General features: G+C 40.7%; 1 protein-coding gene across 3 annotated transcripts in view; it reads right to left on the bottom strand.

Annotated features, from left to right (window-relative positions):
- Positions 1 to 21,889, bottom strand: part of KCNIP4 (potassium voltage-gated channel interacting protein 4) — a 475,310-nt gene that overhangs the window by 97,522 nt on the left and 355,899 nt on the right. The gene's annotated exons all lie outside the window — the stretch shown is intronic.

Below are 21,889 nucleotides of genomic sequence, written 5' to 3'. Positions count from 1 at the left end.
TTCAGCTGCTAATTTCAGCTGCTTTGCACGGGGACCCAATGGAGGCCTAAGGGAATCTTCCTGCCACAGTCCAGTCCACACTTCAGCCAAGGAACTTATCAGGAACAGAAACATCCAGGCTCAGTACTAAAACCTTGGCTTCCCTCCACTACATCCCAACTCAGATGGGTGAGACTCATGAGAACATCTTCTCATCGACTCTGGCCCCAGGGTCATGCACTCTCCATTCCACGTCTCAGATGTCAGTGGAAATGTAGTCTTTTTGGACCACAAAAGTCACATCCTTTTTGATATTTAATAATGCTGCCTCTCGCTAACATCGGTACCTACTTACTGCCCTGACACACTGAGTGCAGGGAGGGGCCCGAGCGCTGGCTTTGCAGAGAAGAAAGGTCAGTGGAATCCTGATTTCGGTGTGTCTTAATTCCCTCAGGAGTTTATAAAAGACCACTAATGACGATGAAATAAATACTGGGAAAGGTTGTATTTGTCAAAGTGAGGAAGAGGATATAAAAGCAAACATTTGTTTTGTACTTTGTCGCTTTTATCCTTGTCAGCTCTGAGCTCATCCTTGGCCTGCCCGTCTTCTCATGGCCCTTTTATTTTTTGTTCACTGGAATGAATGGGTTGACTCTATTCAATGGGTCCTGAGCTTGAGAGGATGAAGGAAAATGGCGTCCCTAAGATTTCTGTCGATCCAGTGCACTGGGCTGTGTTGAAGTTATTTGTTGTAGTTGCTGGTGCAGAAATAAATGCCATGGGGCTGACCTGATAGAAATAGACTACGATGGAGGGAAAGACTACTTTCTTGCAGAGCATCTTGATTGAGCTTCTTTTTGAATCAGTTACAGTATAATTTCCTCAACTTAAAATATTCTCTTTCCTTTTTTCCTCTTGTTGAAATACACCTGTCTTTTATGATCTGATTCAAATACTCCTGCCTTCTGTCTGAAGCCTTTCCAGTTGCCCCACCATGCAGAGCTACTGATGGGCCCCCAGTCAGAGTTCTCACACCCCCCTACTTCTCAGCTAGCCTGTAAATCATTAATTATGTTATGATCTGTTCAGGCCTGTCTTCCCCATTGTGAGTTCCATGAAGATGGGCAAAGTCCTACAGGTCTGTACGTCCTGTGGACCTAACATAGTGCCTCATACCCCACAGTTGCTCAAGAATTAACTGGGGAATGAATGAAGACATGAGTCAATAAACAAGCAACGTTGCTGCCGAAGTCCCCCTGCCTCTGGAGCCCCGGAAACCTTAGCTGCAGAATAGAAAATTATTTCTCAAACTGAGGTTTGTGGACCATTGATGGACCTTGAATAATGCCGTCTTTGGTATCACAGTGTTCTCTATGCCTTGTTTCGAGAAACACAGCATAGACAAAAGTAAAGGGAATTTTAGTGAGATTTTCTGAGCATTTTTTCAATCACAGCATAACCTCCACTAGACCTAATGACCCGTCCACTGCTAAGAAACAAAACAGCATCTGAATTGCTCAGCCTTTGTAACCACACAGCAGCCTGAACCTACCAACCCAGTTTCCCCCTCCAACTACTGCAGACTTGCAGACGCTAAGACTGAGACAAAAGACCCAGGGCCGGAGGGTCAGTGTGATTGTATCAAGAATGTGCGATAGGATGAGCATCACATGCGATTTTCAAAGCACCATCCTTCAAGTGTCTGCCTGGGGACTCTCTTGTTTTCCTAGCTGACTGGTATCTTACTTCTTAATGATTCCTACCTTTCCAAGGGCTGTTTCTATTTCTAGAAGGCTGACAAGCTCTAAAAACATACCTGAAATCATCAGCAATCACCAGCATATAAGTTTAAAAAAGAAACACCACCTAACGCAATCAGGACTCCGATCCTGGAGGGAAAGCCTGAGAGCACAGCAGGATTCTGCAGAGGATGCGAAATTCATGATGGGACTCTGCCACCACTTAAAAGTGTGCACTTTGGGGTGTTTTTTTTTTCTTTTAATACAGTGCTTAACATTTATTAAATTCCTGCAATATGCCAGGAGATAGGCTGGGTGCACTACTGATATAATTCTAATCCTCACAATAAATCTACAATGAGACGTAATTGTCCATTTTTTTCATATATGGATACTGAGTATCTTACAGAGGTGAAGGAATGAGTGGCCAGGTGTCACATAGCGGAGAAAACAGAGGCTGAATTTATACTCGAGTCTTTGATGCCAAACTTCATGTGTTTTCCTACTCTGCCAAACTCTCAGTACTAACAGAAATAACAAAGATTGAAAATAACATTTTTATCTCCTCTCTTCTCTTGCACTGTCAAACGTCTCAGAGAAGCTGACTATATCTGCTGGGTCCATTTCCTACCTCCTGTTCTCTTTTTAATCTACTGCAATCTGACTTCTGGCCTTGTTATAAGTTGAATTATGTCCCCCTAAAATTTTTTTGTTGAAGGCCTAACTCCCAATATGACTGAATTTGGAGATGTGACCTTTAAGAAGACAATTAAAGTTAAATAAGGTTGTAAGGGTGGGATCCTAATCCAATACAAATGGTGTCTTTATAAGAAGAGAGAGAGGCCCCTGGGACACACAGGGGCAGAGGAGAGGCCATGTGAGGACACCGCAAGAAGGCAATCATCTGCAAACCAAGGAAAGAGGTCTTATGAGAAACCAACTCAGACGGAACCCTGAGCTTGGACTTCCAGCCTCCAGAATTGTGAGAAATAAATTTCTATTGTTTCAGCCATCCAGTCTGTGGCATTTTTTATGGCAGCCTGAGCTGACTAATCCTTGCACCTATATTCAAAAGACATGTAACACCAGTAAAAGCAGGTCTCGCTATTCACAGTTGGCCCAGCGAGCGCTGAGAAGCCTGCTAGCCAATCACATCCTTTCATCTTCACAATGCCTTTCAAGACAGCGGTTATCATCCCCTTTCAAAGATGAGAAAACTGAGACTTGGAGAATCCAAGTAACTTGTTCAAGCTCAGATGACTAGTTAGTAATGCAGCAGGCAGCTCTCTCTGGCACCCTAAAACCCAACTTTCTAAACATCCTGCTGAAATTGTTAATAAAACCCTCCACCCTCTACAGAGATTTTGCTCTAAGCCTGACTGTATATTATCTCATTCTAATACTGACAAAAATCCTGTGAGATATGTATTATTGCCTTTATTTTACAAGGAATAAACTGGGACTCACGGAGTGTAAATAACTTACTCAAGGTCACAAAGCTAGTAAGTGACAGAGCTGGAATTTGATTTCTGGTTTTTTAATATCAAAAATCATGAGCTTAATCAATAGGATGTTTTAAGAGATTTGGGAGACAAAATATTTTAAATCACAAACCAGGCAGCCATTGAATACGCCCCTGCTCTGGAGAAATGTGCCTGGGGGCTTTGAGATCGCTATGGTGGCGGTCAACGAGGTACTGATTAGAAATATGCAGAATAAGGTTTGGAAGTGATGGGTTCACAGAGCTGGAGAGAACACGAAAGGTTGCTGGAGTTGTTGGCTTTTCTGCCTTTCACCACTGAGAAATTTGGGTTCCTCAAGGCTAAGTAGGATTAAAAACAGAACCAGGTGGCACTCTGACCTCCTGGATCATCTTCAGGGCTCTGTCCACATGCAACTAACTATGCAGGTGTCCTGCTCCTGGAATAGCACTGCTCATCCAATGCTACTTTTTTTGGCATTCTGAGACAAACTAAATACAACTAGTATTTTAATTCATGTGTCTTCTAACAGATTTCATTTTAATCAGATGACAAATTGCAAAACCCAGACACCCTTGAGCTTCCTGACTGTCTCTTTTTATTCTTTGTTCCTTAGATCTCAGTCTCTCAGGGCCAAGGATGTCCTCTGTCTGAGTCAACAGTCCCCTCAGGCCATGACACAGCTGGGCTAGAAATTGGAATTCAAATCACCTGGGAATGACAGAATGCGTTTTAAAAATAGGCACCTTTCTCTCACATCTCCCAACTTCTCTTAAAATACAGTAGAAGCTTATTACAGCCTAACTCAAAATAATGCAAATTGAACTCTGTCTGAGGTCAAATCATATCCCCTAGAACAGAAGTGCAGAACACCTTGCTTTACACAGATGAGAGTGAGGCCTGCCTTCCTAAGACGCAAACTTGGAAACAAGGCCTGTAATACTGCAATACAACTGTTTTCTGAAGAATACTGTCACTCTTTTCAGGAAGCGGGTTCAGAGATGAGTCCCTGCCTTATCATAGCAGGGGACATTGTGAGACTGCAGCCACGTTCTTCTGCCTGGGGCCTGCCAGACTACTGGCTAGCTCGGCCCAACAGCATTGAATTTGGCACACTAAATGTGCTCAATTAAAAAAGATGTGAAATCAGTGACTAACTAATGGAAGCATCCCCGTCGTCTTGGGTCTGTCTACAAGTGGTCCATGTCTCAGTACAGCGTGATCGTTCTTTAAAAATATTATACATTTTCTTCATAAAAAATCATAAATCCTATGACTTAAAAATTCTGTTGGAGCTGAAATTGATTTGTCTAGCCAAAGATTCAGCTGGCTTGACTTATATTGCTTTATCTCATTTATAAAAATACTTTCTGTGTCTTGACTTCTAATGTTTACCCCAAATTCAGTTGGATTACTAGTGACTTGATCTGCATGGCAATAACATCACGATGAGGATGATTACCTTCTAATGACACACATGGTTAAATATGTAGAAGCTTAGCCCAGTGACAGGTATTAGAAGAGGAGCTGACAAATTTTGCTCCAGGTTTTAGCTTTACACTAAGTGATGATGGAAGACTCTCGGCTATAGTGTTGGAAATTACTCCTGAGAACTTCTGCAACAAGGAGGAGATGCTACTGTCTGTTTAATACTTAAGTGTAACACATCATGACAAAGATAAAGCTGCCTGGAAGGAGATTTCCAAAGCTATTTTTCATGACACCTATGGAATTTCTTCTTCCCCTTTCCTTCTCTTTTCTGAAAGCTTGGACAGGCCTGGCTAAGACACCATCTACTCAGAAAACTCTGTTTCTTAGTCCCACCCTTCCCGATGCTCAAAGTGGTTGGAATTATAACCAGCTGAGGAAACTGGTTTTTAGGGTTAAGGAATTTGCTCAAGTTTGCACAACTGCACAGTGGATCATGGGGGAGCCGGGAGCTGACACCAACCTGTCTTCCTTCTTGCTTTATCATTTGACTTCTCTGGGTGGAGAGTTGAAACTTGGGCCAAGCCCTGCAAGCAACTTTTCAAATTTTGCCAAATTTAAATGTTCAGTCCAAGAATGCGAAGTCCTGGGAGCCCTGTTGACGCCTCCTGTCTTCACAACCACCCACCCACCCACCCGTCCACCAGGAGCTGTTCTCAGGTGCACAAGGAGAGTATGTGAACTATTAACTCCAAGTTGATCACGCACAGCCCACGAACAGAAAGCAGTCAACCCATCTGAAGCCTTGCGGGAGTCCCAGCTCTTCCCAGACCACTCTGAACCACTGGAGCCTCCAAATGTTTGTTAGTCAGACGTCTTTCTTCAACTCTGGCCCTGAAATCATGTTAGGACCCCAAAGCCCTTTATTGGTAGTACTTTATCCTATTTATTGTACATATAGCAGCAGGAAAATGAAAAGTACCTTGAAAACGGACAATTACTTTGAATGTCTTCTGTTAGAGGTGGTTGTTGGCAATGACAGTGCAATTTCCATTCCAGGAGAACTTGAATTGCTTTGCAATTTCATGATTGAATTCAATCACTTATAAAACATAACTACTCAGAGAAAAATTGCTGAAGCTATTTCTCGCACCACTTGTGAGTAGATTGTCTCTGCCTTATTTATAAACATAAATAACTCTTCACACAAGCTGAGATTTTAAAATATAATCACCTAATTGGAATGCTTGTTGTTAGCATGAACTATATTATTACTACAGCAAGCCATGAATAGCCTCTTACGATAGAAGCTATTATTTCATACGTGGTAGGGTATAGCTTGCTTTTCGGTAAATGAGGGAAATAAAAATTAAATTGCCGGCCATTAAACACAAAGAGAAAATCTATAATAGAAATGCCAGGGTAAGGGGAGAAGGAACAAGGAATATGATCGAACTTTCACATAAAGGCAGACCAAAAAGGTTGACATTCTAGTCAGGAAAGTCAACGGCTGAGAAGGACAATGATCAAAGAGAAGATAAAAAAGCAGTGAAACATGGACAGAGATGAAGATAGCCGGTCATAGCTGATGCAATTCCAAATGTTCTAACAAGAGTTTTTCTTGAACTTCGATAGACTGTCTCCTGTTTGCCCTAAAAATCTAATATAATAGCAAGCCACTTTCTATAGCATTTGTTCTATGCAAGCACTTCACATACACTAACTGGTAAAATCCCGACTCGTGTCCTGTGGATGCTCTGTCTTGTTCTGTGGGTGCAGATGCTGGCACAGAGAGATTAAGTGACTTCCCCGTGGTCGGTCACAAAGCAGCAAAGCCAGGGTATGAACTCTGGGAAGTCTGGTTCCTGGGTTTACGAAATTAACTGTTCTCCTGTTCTGTCTCCCATAGAAAATAAGGGAGAATGATGGCCCAAAATGTCCAAAAATGATAGACCCAACCAAGAAGCCAAAAATTAGTAGCAAAATGTCCTTTATCAGTAAGAGTGTCCCTACCCTCATGGCATTCACATTTTAATAAGCTTCTGACTCCACACTGGGAGCAGGTGGGCCGGGGGAGGAGGGACGCACACTAGGAGTAGCCAATGAGCCGCAGGACTAGCACCTGACGTCTGCTGGCCGCCCCTTGTAGTAAACAAAGTTACTTTCACGTTTGTTATTAGAGCTAACCATCACGATCACTCTGTGATCAGACACTGTCACCTTGCTTTTACAGACCAGGAAATCCGTGTTGGAAGGGAGGCTGTAAATTACGAAGGACAAATAAATAGGAAGATACAGATTTAGGACTTAAACCCAAGTTCACTGACTGTAAAGTCTAGAAGTGATGGCTGATTACCTGAGAACAAAGGAGGGAACATAAAGCTGAAAAGGAGCAGAAGCGTACTACAGCAAATTAATAATAACAATAAAAGAGCCAGTGACCAAATGTCGCTCTTTAATCTTTAAGGGAGAAGCTTTCATCATTTTACTTTGCTTCAGATGTTAACACAGAGGTGATACATTTCTAAAAGATTCTTAATTTTAAAGTGTTACATCTAAAGTCTATTGTAAAGGAATAAACATTTGGAACCTTTATTTACGCTAAATACAATGCCTGATTCATAAGATATCACCACATTATGTGTTGCTTTAGAAGGTGGACAGTAAATAAATAGAATCCATTACCTAGGGAATTAAAAATAATCTGTGTGAATTTAGTGATAATAAATTCTTGGTGGTATATTGGGAGGGGGGTGTTTTTGAGCTAAAAGCAGAGATGGAGTAATATTCTGCTGTGGAACATTTATCCATCCTGACCATGTTTAAAACAGGGTATTAGGAAAACTGAGCAGTGATCTGGGTTTTGTTATGTTCCTTCTGGGTTTAAGCTACTTTCTTGGTTCAGGGAAAGTTAGATTGCATTGTCCAAATGTCAGTTGGACATCTATTGTGTGACTAGGATAAGTCAGTAAAACGTTCTCTGCCTGTGTGCTCCCTATGTTCACTGCTATAAAAATGAGTATGAAATTGTACCCAGTATTGTGGCATAGGGTGACTAGGCATGAAATGAGATGGCACGTGTCTGGCATGTAGTAAACACTCAATCATAGTGTTATGGTCATTATTTGTACCAGTATTAACTACAGTATTGTCTACTGTCACTCTTAACATGATAAAGCAGAACAGTGCCTAGAATCACTCATTCCAGGAAATTATTCAGTATCTCCATTTTTTTTTTCTGGGTCTATGTCCCAGTTCTGACACTGGACAATGGGTTTTACCTCACCAAAGCTTTAATTTAAACATCTCTAACTAGAGATAATATTTGTTTCAAGTTCATAAAATTGTTTTGAGAGATTGCTTGAATCACTTACTGATATGCAGTAATCGATCAGTAAAAGACAACACTTATGGTTATGAATGGTCATTTCATGCTTCCTAGCAAGGCTTTGTTCTAGAATCTTCAGGAGTAGGGCTCTGTCACTACCTTTCTGGAGTTTGAATTCCTTTTCTGATGCTTGTATAGCCTTAGGCAAGGTGTTTAGTCACTCCCTGCCTCAGTTCAAGTCACTGGAAACCTCAAATCCTCAGTCCTCTCAGCTGTGAAATGGAGATAATAATAGCATTCTAACAAAAACTCTGAAGATTAAGTGGAATAAGGTCTGGCGCATCACAAAAACCCACAGTGCATGCTTTCTGCCACGAGGATGATGATGGTCTTGCCATCGATCCCTCTAACACTGGCTCACCTAAAGCATGAGTTAATTTTACACTGACATTGAGATGAATTAAGTGTGATTTTTATTACCTCCAAGAACACTTACTGGAGAATATGTCTACCTCCAAGCAGATTCAGAGAACACTACAAGCTACTTGGAACTGTTCTACCCAAGTCTCCAATGAGAGTGTTTTGCAGAAAGATGAAAGCTTCCTCTTTCAGTTCATCTCTAGAACTTGTCTACCTGTTTTTCTTTCTTTCTTTTTTTTTTTTTCTTTTCTGAAAGCTTGCAAGCAGAGATGGGTCAGTGCTTCTAAAAACAAACAAATACAAAACAAAACAAAACTTTTGCCCATCACACTTGCTGCTCTATAGTATCCCCTGGCAAGAAGGCAATTTGCAACTAAGAAAGTTAAACTTTAACCTTGCAATCTAAGCAGATAACATAGCAATGCTCTGTATTTTATAGACCTGGTGGAGTGTAAAATTAAGTCTGCTTGAAGCGTTAGGTTCCCATTTCAGTGTCTACAGGAAACCAACAGAAACCAGCACTGTGTGCATTACTTCAAGGTCAACGCAAATGGAAAATAGGTATTTATGACTCCTGTTAGAAATGGCATGAGTGACCAATCATAAAATCATTAATAAAAAAAGAAAACTTTTGTTTGTCTAAATTTTGATGTAGTCTTATAAGTAGTCGTCACTCTACCCTCTTTTGTCCCAAATTAACAGTAAAGAAAATAGTGGAAAAATCAAATGAGAAACAAAAGATTTCATCACACAGGTAACCTGAAAAAAACACATCCACAATAAAGCTTTTCTCAAGAATGGCTCGTTTTCTTTGGACACTTTAAGCGAATGTGTCTGAAATAAAACTACTGCCATCTTTTCTTAGCTCGCTTTCATGGCCGTCTCTGCTTCTTATCCTGCTTAATGTCACCATTGTCCTTTCGGTGGAATGGCTGCGTCCTTTTCCTATCTTTGACTTAGTACCAAAACTGTTTCCCAGTGTTTCCAGTCACAACTTCACCCTGGGTTTCAAATCAGTCCTTTCCCTCTCGTCACTGTTGCCTTACGTGCAGGTCTCTGTCCTCTCCTGTAGGGAGGGGAGTCTAGTGGTGAAGACCCTAAGCTCTGGCATCACACTGTTCAAGGTCAAATCCCTCCTGAGACACTAAGTAACGGTGAGACCTTGGGTTAGAGATTTAATGTCTTTTGGTTGTCTCACCTAAACGGCGATTATAACTGTGCTTTCTTTATAAGCTTGTATGACATATTTACAATAATTGTGAAGGCTTAGAATCGTGTTGTGCTCAGTAAGAGCTAGCTGCTTATATTGTTTCTTGCATAAGATTTTTAGGCAGTTTCCCAACTGAGTTCCCTGTTTTCTCTTTTCTCTCCTTCAGCAATTTACCTGTTCCTGATTTATTTTTGTAATATTTTCTCACCCTGAGGTTTAGTTGGTTCCTTGATTCAGAAACTAGTTTTTGCTGACATTGTGGAGAACTTGTCTGTGTCTTCTCTTCAAACGTTGCTTTTGAGCTCTTGCTGTTCTTTCCTCTGACTTCAAGTTCACCACCGACCCTGCTAAAGTTGAACTTGTGTCCCAGCTCCCTTGCCTACTGGCTGGCTCTAGTCATCTCAAAACCTAATCAAGACAAAGAATCAGTTTTCATTTTGATCTAGCAATCCCACCTCTGGGTGGGTCTACATCCAAAAGGAATGAAAACAGGGTCTCAAAGAGACACCTGCACTCCCATGTTTAATGAGGCATTATTCACAATAGCCAAGAAATGGAAACGACCTAAGTGTCCATCAGTGGATGGATGGATAAAGAAGATATGGTTATATACATCCAATGAAATATTCTTCAGCCATCAGAAAAAAGGAAATCCTGCCATTTGTGACAATAGGGATGGACTTTGAGGGACTGTGCTAAGTGAAATAAGCCAGACAGAGAAAGACAAATACTGCCTGGCACCACTTAAATGTGGAATATGAAAAAAGTCAAACTCACAGACAGAGAGGAGAAAGGTGGTTGCCAGGGTCTGGGGTGTGGGGGAAGTAGGGAGAGGTTGGTAAAAGTGTACAGTCTTTCAGCTATAAGATGAATCAGATCTGAGGATCTAATGTGGAACTTGGTGATTATAGCTGATAACTCTGTATTGTATAAACGAAATTTTTGAAGAAAGTAGAACTTAAATATTCTCAGCAAAAAGAAGATAAATATGTGAGGTGATGGATGTACTGATTAATTACATGGGAGGATTCCTATTACAATGGATACGAATATCAAATCCCCACAATGTACGCTTTAAATATCTTGAAATTTGATATGTACAATTATAACTCAGTGAAACTGAAATAAAGAAAAATAAATAAAAACCTTGGCTGACTCCCCACTGCCTCACTTTACTGCAGAGAACCAGCCTTGTGTTGGCTGTAAGAACCTTCAAACTCTGGTCCCAGCTCACCTTTTCTGACTGCTTCTCTCTCTTACTTCTCACTCTGACCATCTTACTCTTGATTTAGCCTGCTCCTTCGGCTTTTTCTCCCTCTTGTGAAATAATTCTTCTCCAAAGGGCCCTGCTGAAATACTACCTTTTTGTGAAACGTGCCTGGTGAGATTCGACCTCATCCCTGTGGCTGTAGCTCCATGATCATCACAAGTAGGGGGAGAAACATAGCACCAGCAGCCAGCACTTACTAGCCAGTCACTGCTGTAAACACTTCACACGCTCACTTAATCTTCTACACAAACATATAATTTTTGCTACTATTATCTTCACCTTGAAGGTGGGAAAATGAAGCTCAGAAAGGGTAAGCAAACTTTTCTATAGCTAGTCAGTCACGGAACCAGGATTTTAACCAAATAAGCTGTTCCTAGAGTTATCACTCTTCTTAACCCTAATACATCTCCAGTGCTGCCTCTCACAGCACTTTACTTGTATTCATTGCGTCCGAATGATTTTTGTACATGTTTGTTTATTTCTATACGATGTCAGCCTTCAGACACAGTGATTTATAGTGTTTCCCTGTTCCTGGCACTATTACTTTTCAAATAGTGGATGCTCTGTAAGTGTATGCTGCATCAAAGTGCCAACATACTAAACCTGCCAATAGAAACCAGCTGTCCTGGGACCCCCTGCCTCCAGCCTTCCTGTACTAAGACTCATTCATGATTTAATGAGGATGTCTAGCAGAAAAATGATGGGCCAGAACAAAGAACGTCTATCTTTCTGTTTTGTCACTGAATACCTGTGTAACTTTGGACAAGCCACTTAATCTCTCCATTTTTTAGTTTGCTAAACAGAGACTTCAACCCCTCTGCTCTGTCATTCTCCCAGGAGTTTTGTGAGGATGAAATGAGATAAGCAATAGGAAAGATTCTAAGACTTGTAGACACCTATACGAAGGGATGGACAAATATTCTGATTAGGAAAACACATTGTTTACGATAAGTAAATGAGGGTGTCAATTAATATTAAATCTGGGTTAAGCAGCATGTCTAAATTTCCCTACTCCCTCCTTCTCATGGGTGGTGAAGTCCTACGAAAGGAGTAAGTTTTGCACTAGCTTTGAAACAGCTGTCATTGTCAGAGCCAGAAATAAGAAATATCATCTCATTGGCTCCCACAACGCAAGGCTGAAGCCCAGGCTCTGCTTCTCATTTGTAGGTGGTGAGACTGGGGTCCAGAGAGGGGAAATAAGTCATTCAAGGGGCTACCACAACCTTTCTGGACAATATGAGCTGTACAAGGGTGTCCTATGTTAAGCAGATAAGTGGAAAAAAAGACTCAGCCTTGTTTTCATGTAAAAATGACCAATACGATACACACAACTAGAGAAATGGTAAAGAACAAAAACTCTGGATTTCCATTTCCAGGGTCACCGCTCTCCCTCCCCCTCCCCCTCTAACTGATGATGTAATTCAGGTGAATTCCTTAACCTCTCATCCCTCAGTCTTCTATCCTGTACGACTGAAATAATTGTGTCCATTTTATAGGGTAATTTTTAGGATGTAATGACTTAGAACTGTCCAAAACTCTTAGAATGGCACCAACCACATAGTAAGTGCTAGAAACTTGTTAAATAAATAAAAACAACATCTGAGAATTTGAAAATTACATTTTTTTGGAATTCATACGTATGGTGACATTGAAGGGCCATGCTACTTGCAAATTAAGCTTACAGACCTTCACAGGTTATGCATCTGTTCCTCCAAAGATTTTTCTTGACTACATGCCCAGGTTAGAGCTTTCAGCTAAAGTCACTAAGGAGCTAGTATGAGATTAATTAATTTTCAGAAGGTTAAAACTTTAAAAAATTTTCCTGGAGGTTACTGTTGTATTTTTAATTGGCAGCATGTTGGCAGTTCAACTCACTTTTGAAAAACAAGTACTCCAACAGCCAAATGCTGATGCTTTCTGTGCCAAGAGAGGCATCAAAAACTTTCCACGATCAATATGCCACCAGGAAAAACAGAACACACTGAAATGTTATGCCGTGTTTGACACCAAAAATCTGAAAGCGAGTTAGGAAACTGTGCTTTGCAATAACACAAGGCAAATATTGATGGTAACTTATCAGTTAGTTTTGAGTCGTCTGGCCTCACAATAACCTTGTCGCATTTGCCCTCTTGTGTCTGTTCAGATCAACAACAAAAACCCCTGGATGAAGCTTTAATTTAGTGAATCAATTCTTTTGATTGAATGAGGCCACTGAGCTTTTATTGGGTAGATGTTATTATGAAGTAAATTTAGATAAAACATTCATATAAATATAAGCATACATATAATCAAGTGTTCTATATTTTATCTTTTGCATTAGCTCCTGACTATTATTTAGTAAGCTTTTTGTCTCCATAATATCCTTTGAATAAATAGGGAAACAATTACTTTAGAAAAAATTAACTGGGGCATGGAGAGATAAAGTGAGTGACTCAGAATCATCCAGTGAGGAGACACAGCCACAGACTTGATGGCATTTATTTTTCAAAGAAAAAGTATTTGTGCTTACATAGAGTATAGAAGTTAGGGACTTCCTTCTTTTTTTTTGAAATTGAAGTGTAGTTGACTTACAACATTATATCAGTTTCAGGTATACAACAGAGTGCTTCGATATTTTTATAGATTATATTCCATATAAATTATTATGCGATATTGACTATTTTCCCTGTGTTGTACATTACATCCTTGTGTCTTATTTATTTTAAACCTAGTAGTTTGTATCTCTTAATCCCCTTCCCCTATTGTGTCCTATCCTCCACCTCTCTCCCTGCTGGTAACAACTTGTTTGTTCTCAGTATCTGTGAGTCTATTTCTGTTTTGCTGTATTTGTTCATTTGTTTTAATTTTTAGATTCCACATATAAGTGAAAACACACAGTATTTTTCTTCTTCTGTCTGACTTGTTTCACTAAGTATAAGACCCTCCAAGTCTGTCCATGTTGTTGTCAATGGCAAGATTTCATTCTTTTTTACAGTCGAGTAATATTCCATTATATATATACACACAACACATCTTCTTTATCCATATATCTGTTGATGGGCACAGGCTGCTTCCATATCTTGGCTGTTGTAAATAATGCTGCTATGAACTTTGGGGTGCATGTGTCTTCTCAAATTAGTGTTTTTGTTTTCTTTGGATATATACCCAGGAGTGGAGTTGCTGAATCATATCGTAGTTCTATTTTTAGTTTTTTAAGCCATTCATGAAATAGCTAAATTCCTTAATCCTACAATTATCTATTCAATATCAACATACATCTATAAGCCAGTTGTCAGCCTCCAAGATATCACGGAGTTGAGAACAAATCTTACAAGAAGAAGAGCAGTGTGACTGACTCTGAGAACTGTCACTGATCCTATAGGTCCCCTAGTCCTGGGTACATCATCAGCCTTGTTGGGTCCAGAAACCCTGCCCACATCTTTGCAAACAGTCCCTTCATTAAACTCCCATGCATTGCCCCATTATGTGTGCCTTGTGTTTTCTGCCTAGACCCTGACCAATACCTAATCATAGAATGTCAGTGTTAGAGAGTACTGGATTTGGAGTCAAGCCTCTCATTCCTGATTTTTTTTTTATAGCTTTGTGATTTTGAGCAAGCAAATGATCTCCCTTCTCCAGATCTGTTTCCTCACATATAAAATAAGCTATACTCTTATACTAATAGGCTATTACCATTATAGGATATATAATAATATTTAAAGTATAATGACCACATCCTTAGACAGACTCTGGCTCAGTTGGCACATGGACTTTCCCATATGCCAATCTCGAAAAAGTGCCCTTCACTCCTCCCTTGAGTTTTTCCAGTAAGACTTCATCTACTGAGGTGACAGTCTCATATCATACAATCATTTGATAAATTATTCAAGAAGTATATTTGTACCACTGGACCAAGGGAAAGCATTAGGTCTGGCTCTCTGCCTCCAGGAAGCTGGGACTTACATCCCCATTTCACAACTGAGACAGCTGTGTGAAAAGACTGTAATGATTTGTGCAGAATCACACAGCTCAGAAGCTGGAATGAAACCCAGGCTTCCTCAGTCAATATCAGAGGTAGCCGATGCAGCTCAGTCTGACAAAGCGATGAAGACAGGAGTTTCTGGAGTCCGACTCCCAGCTCTGCCAACAGGGACACTCGCTTTGCTTGTCTGTGCCTCAGTTTTACCAGCAATTATATGGGGGGAATTCCTACACTTGCCTCAGAAGGTGGTGGGGAGTATCAGCTGAGTTAACACTTGTCATATATACAGACTCGTGATGTTTCATGCACTAAGTACTTTGCATGAGTTATCTTGTTGAATCCCGACAACCACCCATTTTTCTGAAGATCACAGTGGCCTTTCTCTCTGTATGTGAATAAATTATACTGCTTTGCTCCTTAGAACCTTTGCAGTTGCCGTTACCTCTTCCTTGGACCACTTCAGACCCTCTAGCGACCAGCCTTCTCTGGTTTTAGGGTCTCAAATGTCACTCATCAATGAAGCAAAGTATCTCCCCTGCTTGCATTCAGCTTCCATCGTATTACCATAGGCTTTCTGCCTTCATAATGCTCATCAGTTCCTGAGATTATCTTGGTTTTCATGTTTTAGCCTCTCCTCCCATGTAAGCTCCATGAAGGCAGTGAACTGATACACCCTATTCCTCCCTATAAAGCCAATGTCTAGAGTCATGCTTGCCACATACAGTCCCTCAAAAAATACTGTGGGATGAGTAACTAAATAAGGAGACTAAGGGGCCAGAGGATTTAAGTAAATAGTTGCAGGCATTTTGTTTAATATGAGGCACAATAGGAATTCAAGTGCATGAATGCCCCTAAGCCCACGCTGCCTCCACTGGCCTCTTTCAGTCTTTCTTGGAAGAGAAAATGAGGGTTGGTGCGAGAGTCCTAGCACAAGAGATAAAAATATATTCATTTAAAAGATATTTCAGAGAGAAACTGACCAGAGTTTAGCGGCCAGTAAGATGGTGGTGGGGTGTGGGGGCATAAAGCAGAGGAACCATGAATCCAGCTTCAGCAACTGGGCAGCTAGTGATGCCGGTGAATAAGAACTCAACTGTGGTGCTGGGCGGTGGTGATCAGGCCACTACATCTGGCAGGTGGTCTCGTCTGTGTCCTGGCTTGGTGCTCAAAGAGCAGTGGGCACCTGGCCAGCTGAGGGGATGCAGGCCAGCAGCTTGAACAGCTGGTCCTTAACAGATCGCCCAGGTGTCGCCAGCCTCAGTTCTTACTCACTTCTCACTCTTGTTTGGGAGTTATTAACCAGGCAGAAGACATTCCAGGTTCTAAGTGAATTCTCACTGGCTCACACCTATCCAGGCGGGCCACCCAGGAGGGGCCACTGCTGGTTCTGTCACTTCCTCCTTGAAGCCTTGTTTGTTGTTCCCAACACCTCTCGAAGGCAGCCGGACTTGAATATTTGTCTGACAGTCTTATCAAACATCAAAGTCAAGACATGTGCTCTAATATAAGAGGTTTGGGACTTACTATTTTTACCTTTTATTAAAAATGGGAAAATTTGATTTTCAAAAATTTAATAATGCCAATGGTTTTTCATGCAGAAAATCTTTGTTCTATGCTACTTCTTTTAATGCTTTCATTTGAGTCACAAGTGGCAGAACTAATATTTCAAGTCTGTATTTAATAAATGGCTATAAAACATATACAGTTTCCAAATATTGAGGATATTAAGTCTATGTAAAAAAAACACTCAAGACGTAATATGTGTGATGTGTTTAAATATTTGAAAGATCAACTCAAAAAACAATATTCTAGTATATATGAGGAAGCTTGTACTCACATAATTTAATTCTTTCATCTGGGAGAAAATAATCTTAAAGGCACACAGATATATACAGAGAGATGTTTATCTCAGAGCTCTTTATGTTTTGGGGTAAAAAGAAAAAAAGGGGAAAAAAATCTAAATATTCAAAAGCCAGGGAATGCAGTTAAATACAACATACTGTAACTATACATGTAATGTTATGCTTGGCATTAAAATGACATTTCCATTTTAATAACAAGGTTAATATTTATGAAAGTATGCAAGGTAAGAAAAGGATAAATTTTTGGTATGGATGCAATTATTAAGGTACACACATTGATGAAAAAAGATGTCACTGATTCTTTGTAGTTACTTCAAAGTACAGGAGCACAGAAGGATTGTGTGTTGTGTGCTGTGTGTTGTGTGGCATGTGTGTGTATCACTTCTTATCTTTTTTTTTTTTTTGTACTTTCCAATGTACTGCTATGAACGTGAGTTACTTTTATAAATAAACTATTCACCTTCCCAGCTTGAAGGGGGAGGAGGAGGAGGAGGAGGACGAGGAAGGCTGTCCCCGGGAAGAAGGAATGGACACTGAAGATTCCTCTCTGGGGTAGGACGAGTACCAGTATCCTAGGAAGTTAAAGGAAGGCCGATTTGGGCTCAGCATGAGGAAGAATGTATTGAAATGGGTATTTTCCTGAAGAAGCAGTGCTGCTCCCAGTGCCGACAGAAGGAGTCCGTGGGGGAACTGGGTATGACGTGAGGCTCCCTTCAAATTCTTGGGTTCTGTGATTTGGGGAATCTAAGTGCTCCATTACTCAGCAGAAATTTGGGGCTTTCTACACGAAAGAGGTATTTCTTTTGTTATTTGCATAAGATTGGTAAATCTCATGTTTCTGCCAAGAGGAATGATTGATCCCTCCCCCCTTTTCATTTATTTATTTCTTACAGTTCTGGAGACTGGGAAGTCCAAGATGAAAAAACTCTTTCTTATCTGCCTTCTTGAAAAAAGGAAATGGAGTTTAGGATGACTACTGGCCTCTTAGTAAACCAACTTTCAGCTTTTCAGCTTTTCAGCTTCATGGGATCTGGTGGAGAAATTTCCACAGCCACTATGCAGGTCAGTCCAACCCAGAACTAGCCCCGCCAAGGGCTCTCTGCATGGACACATTCGGTGCCCACACTCTTCCTCCTGGTGGCCTCTGCCATTCTGGTACCTGTCTCTAACCACCCGCCTCCTGCCTCATGTTCTCGTATCATCTTTTCAGTCCTGTGCCCAGATGCTTAGGGTCCAGATTATGGAGAGGGATCTAATAGAAACACCTTTCTAACACAGCAATGGAGTTAATGTGGTCTCCTTTTCAAGTAATCTGCTTTGACCTGCTGGGTTTTTCTTATGATTTGCGGCTACTATGGAAAATGGTGGTTAGTGGGGGAGGGAGTTTTATATCTGCAGACCTTTGGGGATTCACAAATCACAGGCCACGTCTAGTGTGGGTTCAATATCAGCTATGAAATCCCAATTTTACAGACTCACAGACATAGTAAACAATCTGATGTTTACCGGAGGAAAAGGGGTGGGAAGGGATAAATTTGGGAGTCTAAGATTTGCAAATGTTAGCCACTGTATATAAAGTAGATTAAAAATTTTTCTTCTGTATAGCACAGGGAACTATATTCAATATTTTATAATAACCTTTAATGAAAATGAATATATGTATGTATATGTGTGACTGGGACATTGTGCCGTACACCAGAAACTGACACATTGTAATCGACTGTACTTCAATAAAAAAAAAAAAATATATATATATATATACATATATCAGTTTTTAGAGTCAGTCCGCTAAAATTTTTTTAGTATCTTCTATTATTTTTTTCCCCCTTCAAGAAATGTCCTGACTTTTTCCTCACACTAAGTTGAAAATTATGTTGCATGCTCTGTGAACATTTATACGGAGCGATGACTTTCCGAGATACTGATTCAGGAAAAGCACTAATGGAGGCATGATGATTTTGTCCTTTGCAAAATGAATAGACAGATCCATTTGAAAGTTATATTTTACCTGTCTGCTTTGTACAAATGACTATGTTTTTGGTAAATATCTGGTAAATTGGCAATTTTGATTTCCACTTGAAAGGAGAAAAGCAACGGCTCTAATAACCAACATTCGCTGACAAACTGTAGCAATAAAAACGTCTACAGTCTCAGTATCATGTAGGATTAAGATTTTGCATCATTCTGGACTGTAGCTTTCCAGGTTGCTGAGGGCATATTATGTTTTGTTTGTGAGATGGTGTGGGTGTATGTGCAATGAAGGGGAAAAAAATCAAAGCAATGCATTTTAACTATAATTTAAAAATTGTTTTGTCCATAGGATTCTTACTGATAAAAGCAATTCCGTCCTGTCTCTTTTCCCTACAGAAGGTTCTAGAAGAACGGGCCTTTTAAAGGCTGTTTTATTTACTGCTCTATCTCCTAGCACAGGAACAGGAACTGACATATGATAAATATATGTTGAATAAGTGGGGAGGGTATAGCTCAGCATGCACAGGGTCCTGGGTTCAATCTCCAGTACCTCCATTTAAAAAATAATCTAATTACCTCCCCCACAAAAAACAAACAAACTAAAAACTGCCTATAAATATATGTTGAATGAATAGGTGAATTAATTAAATCATATTATTGTGATATGTTACCTTTGGTCAATACCACTGAAATAAATCATTATTCTATTCTGGGACTTTTGACTGGACATATTGGGTTGTTTAAGGTACTTTCTGTATTTTCTTTATTTGTACTGTGGAGACTAGTGAAATTTTAGAGCAGCCACATTTTTAAATCACTCACTGAGTTCATCAGTTCCTACAAAATGCTGTGGTAGAAAAGAGAGTAGGTGAAGAAATGGGTTACGGCCCCACAACCAGAGTATCTCACCTAGCTCCTTAATCTTTTGTCTCCTCACTGGCAGAGAGCACTCTACCTTCTCAGTCTGATTCTGACACTTGTTAGATGCTTGAAAAAGAAAATTGTGTATGAAACAATGTTTGTAAACATAGAACATGTGTCAACGTTCATTTTAAATTACACGTGGCGTTCTTTATACAATACATAGAGGGTTTCCCTTTAGTTATCCTCTATTTCTGTTCCTTCAGAATGCCGCAGAATTGGAGAGAAAGTGGGGGGAGTGTGTGATTAGTGTGATGTGTCAACTTGGTGAGGCTACAGTACCCAGGTATAAACACTAATCTAATTGTCGCTCTGAAAGTATTTTGAAGACCTGGTTGAGATCTACTAACAGTGGACTTTAAGTTAAGGAGATTACTCAGGATAGTGTGGGTGGGCTTCATGTAATCAGCTGAAAGGCCTTAAGCAAAAACTGAGATCTCCTGAACAGGGAATTCTGCTTCAAGACTGCAGTATCCAAGCCTGCCTGAGTTTCCAGCCCATCGGCCCGCTCTGTGAATTTTGGACATGCCAGCTCCTACAGTCAGGTGAGCCAATTCCTTAAAGTAATTCCCTTTATTTATATATATACACACATATATATGTGTGCGTGCATATATATACATATATGTATGTGTGTCTGCATATCATAGGTATATATACATGTATAGGTATACATATACTGACTGTCCCAGGCTTAATGAAGTTTCAACTATGAATTTTTGACTTTACAAATGGTGTGAAAGCGATACCTATTCAGTAGAAACTGTACTTTGAATTTTGATCTTTTTCCTGGGCGAGGAGGCGATATGCAGTACAAAATGCTGTTGTAATGCAGGGCGGTGGCAGCGACCCATAGCTCCCAGACAGCCACGAGGTCCAAGAGCATGCAACTGGTACAGTCATTCTGTTTTTCACTTTCAGTCCAGCAATCACTAAATTCCATGAGATACTCAACACTTTATCATATAATAGGCTTTGTGTTAGATGATTTTGCCCAACTGTAGGCTAATGTAAGTGTTCTGAGCACATCTGAAGTAGGCTAGGCTACAATGTTGTGGGTCATGCGTATCAAATGCACTTTTCACTTACAATGTTTTCAACTTAAGAAGGGTTTATCAGGATGTAACCCCACTGTAATCTGAGAAAGCTCTGTAGGTATATATACGTACTGGTCCGTTTTCTTAGAGACCCCGATGATAAAGGTTAAGAGTCGGCAAAGAAGGAAAGTCACATTTGTCTAAAGGTGTTGTTCCACTTTACGGCAGTTTTGCGAACCTAGCAATACTTCTGAAGCTTGGCAGTATCTAAATTACACAGCAAACACATGCACGTGAGACAGGAATTTTACAAGGTAACGCAGTTTCAAGTGCACAGCCGCTCCGCTAACAATTCAGGCGGCGGGAATCCGCGTCACCCGAGCCTCAGATCAAACAAAAATTCCACATGTTTTGAAGCCCAGGCTCCCCTCACTAATACTGTGCCGTCAGTCTGCCAGATGGGAAGTGCTTCCCAATTGCACAGAAGTTCGCCCGGGTACTGAGGTCCACACGAGCACATCAATCGAGCTGGTTTGGCGGAACATAATACATGGATTCCTTTTAGAAGCAGAGGCCTACGACGCATGCAGACCCCTACACACAACACAAACAAACAGTTTGGGGGAGGGAAAAAATAAAAACCAAAACAAAGAAACTTGCTTTGAACAGCAGGAGACGACGTTTTGGCAGCGGAGCAGGGCAAGAGCTTCATGAGCCGCTCTTTAATGCTGCGCTTGGCGCTGTTCTGCGCGTAGAGGAAACCTGGAAGACACGGATCGCTTCCGTTAGCGCCGCGGCGCGGACGCTCGCGGGCACGCGCGCGGGGCGGCGGGGGCGGCGGGCAGGGACGCGCGGCAGGCGGCCACTCACTCGCCCAGGCGGTCACAGGCAGAGGGCTGGGGCCCCGGAAGGGAAGAAGAAGAAGAAAAATAATCCTTCTTTCCCCTCCGCTTTCCTCATTTTTAAGGTTTTCTTTATGTTGCATTAATGATCACCCAGTGAAAAAAGAATCACGCAAACAGATCTCGAGTGGCAATCAATCAATCAATCTTGCTATTTTTTTCGGCCTTAAACTGAGAACACAACAGATATCACTGAAAGTAAACAGGATTGAATTTTCAGTATTTAAACCAGCGTTAAGGGACCACACAATTTTCTGTACTCATTGCTCCCCATTTTGGATTCCAGGGAGTGAGTCCTCTGCATGAGTCATTCACACCACGATCACCTGTTCGTACCTTTGCCTTCCCTGAAAGTGAGAAAATAGATGTCCCTGATATGC

The sequence above is a fragment of the Camelus bactrianus genome, chromosome 2, assembly GCF_048773025.1.
Source record: "Camelus bactrianus isolate YW-2024 breed Bactrian camel chromosome 2, ASM4877302v1, whole genome shotgun sequence".
In the NCBI taxonomy this organism is placed as follows: Eukaryota; Metazoa; Chordata; class Mammalia; order Artiodactyla; family Camelidae; genus Camelus; species Camelus bactrianus.
This window is presented reverse-complemented; position numbering and strand designations above follow the sequence as displayed.